Source organism: Carlito syrichta, unplaced genomic scaffold, assembly GCF_000164805.1.
Source record: "Carlito syrichta isolate Samal-C Ts95f unplaced genomic scaffold, Tarsius_syrichta-2.0.1 Scaffold303277, whole genome shotgun sequence".
In the NCBI taxonomy this organism is placed as follows: Eukaryota; Metazoa; Chordata; class Mammalia; order Primates; family Tarsiidae; genus Carlito; species Carlito syrichta.
Window position 1 is genome coordinate 125081 of NW_007247373.1, and position 2729 is coordinate 127809.

Here is a 2729-nt window from a genome sequence, read left to right on the forward strand (position 1 = left end):
CTGAGCCTGAGGGTTCGAGACCCGCCTGGGCAACTTGGCGAGACCTCACCTCTACAATAAGTCAAAAACTAGCCAGGCATGGTAGCGCGCACCTATAGTTCCAGCTACTTGGAAGGCTGAGGTGGAAGGATTGCCAGAGCCCAGCAGGTCCAGGTTGGGGTGGCCGGGAGCTGCCACTGCACTCCAGTCTGGGTGACAGAGTGAGACTCCAACTCAAAAAAAACCAGAAAACAAAAACAAAAACAAAAGCCATCTGGTCTATGTCCCATACCATGCTTGAATCACTAGCATCCTTGCCAAATGGTACTTGCTCACAGAAGGCATAGAGAAAGGTACACGTGGGTTGTCTCATTACATGACCAGTGTATTGCACACACAGCTATCACATATTGGAAAAATAAAGCCTGGTCATCATTGAGAGCAATATGCAAGCCTTGTGTCAATCCCATGTCAAGTCTTATTTCATGAACTGAAGGAGCAGATTCCAACAGTAACCACAGGTCCTTCCCTATACAGGATTTTTTTTTTTTTTGAGTTGGAGTCTCACTCTGTCACCCAGACTGGAGTGCAGTGGCCGCTCCCGGTCACCGCACCCTCAACCTGCTGAGCTCCAGCGATCCTTCCACCTCAGCCTTCCGAGAAGCCGGAACTACAGGCATGCACTACCACACCTGGCTAATTTTTGATTTATTGTAGAGACGACGTCTCGCCAAGTTGCCCAGGCGGGTCTCGAACCTGCAGGCTCAGGCAATCCACTTGCCTTGGCCTCCCAAAGTGCTGGGATTACAGGCTGAGCCACTGAGCCTGGCCCACACCTCTATTCCCTTGTTGATCTGCACACCTGTGGTCTCCCCTCATTCTGCACACATGTGTTCTCTCCCGGCTCTGCACACCTTTTTCTCCCCCTGCTCTGCACACCTGTTTCTCTCCCCATTCTGGACACCTGCATTCTCCTCCCTCTCTGCACATCTGTGCTCTCCCACAGCTCTGGACACCTGCATTACCCCCTTGCTCTGCACACTTATACTCTTCCACTGCTCTGCACACCTAACTCTTGCCTTGCTCTGCACACCCGTACTCTCCTCCTGCTCTGCAGATGTGTACTCACCCCCCGTTTTGCACAACTGTATTCCCCCTCTGCTCTGCACCCCTGTACTCTCCCCTGCTTGGCACACCTGTGTTCTCCCCCGCTCTGCACTTGTACTCGTCCCTTGCTCTGCACAGCTGTATTCTCCTGCTCTGCACACCTGCGTTCTCCTTCTGCTCTGCACGGCTGTGTTCTCTCCCTGCTCTGCACACCTGCATCCTTCCCCTCCTTTCAGGAGCTCTGTGATGTGACCAAGGACCTTCAAATGCACAGACAGGGTCCGTGCCAGCACAAGCCGACGGGAAAGAGCAATTCTGGTTGTGGGGCAGAGTCTGCAGGGCACAGGGGACCAGCCTTTGGGGAGGAGGGCGACTGGGCTGGCAGGGAAAGGAGGCATGGTGGTTGGTGGGTGAGGAGAGAAGGGCCCTCCCGGTAAAGGAACCCAAGGTATGAAGGGGGAGAGGTCCCTGGAAAGGGGAGACGGCCTTGGGGCAGGAGCCCCCGAGTGCCCGTGGCTGCTTGGCTGATTCCCGCAGGACAGGTGTGGACGGCAAAGCCAGGGAGACGGGCCAGCAGGATCCTGAGTGGGCAGGCTGAGGAGGCGGGACTTCACCCTGCAGGGCGCAGGAGACTGCAGGCGGAGGAGGGCTCAAGGCAGGGCTTCAGGCTGAGGAGGTCCCCTTGGTGTGGGGAAAGAAAACCAGTGAGTGTACGAAGGCTGTCGAGCGGGAGGCGGCTGGAGGAGAGGAGGAGAGGAGGAGAGGAGGAGAGGAGGAGAGGAGGAGGTGGAGGAGGGGCGGCTAGGGCGGAGGAGAAGGCAGCCCGAGACCAAGACACCCAGCAGAAGGCCAAGGTGGGAGAAGAGAGTCTCTCAGAGAACGGCTGTGAAGGCAGCGAGTGACGGGGGCCATCTGCAGACAGGGACTCCCGAGCCTCCAAGCCAGAGCTGCCCCGTCTGGGAGAAGGCGGTCCGGAAGACGGCGTGTGCCGCTTGGAGGTCGGGCTTAGGCGGCGTCCCCTGCTCTCGGGAGGCGGGACCTGCAGCCTGCAACTCGGGCTCTCAGGTTCTCTCGGAGTGAGGCGACATTCAGCATCTTTGTCTTAGGAATAACTACCTCCTGCCTGGAATGTGAGCACGCGCTCCTCGGAGGAGGTGGAGGAGGGCGGCCCGCTGTGCTGGTGCCCAGGACTGCCCTGGTTTGAGCACTTAGAGTCCCGGGCAAATCGGGACAGTCGGTCACCGACTATACCAGCGGGCCGAGCTCCAAGGGTTCAAGGAGGGCTCAGCTTGTCACAAAGCATTCAGCTAATCCCACTCGAGGAGATAAGCCTAAGAGCCAGACGCTGCCCCGAGGAAGCGGCCGTGGACGGGAGCAAGGGCAGCCGGGTGACCTGGGACCGACCCCCAAGCGCGCCTCCGGCAGGGCCGTCCCAGAGGCCCAGAACAAAAAGAGCCACGTGCCCGAAAACACACCACCCGCCAGCCTGCTCCGCCTCCCCACGCCCCTCCGCGGCGGACACCCCGGCCTGAGCGCCCGCCCGGAACGCCCGGCCACCGACGGGAAAGGGCGGGCACGCCGTGCCCCGGGGCGGGAGGAGCCGCTCGGAGGCGCCCACCCGGGCGAGGGCGGCCGGGGCCGCG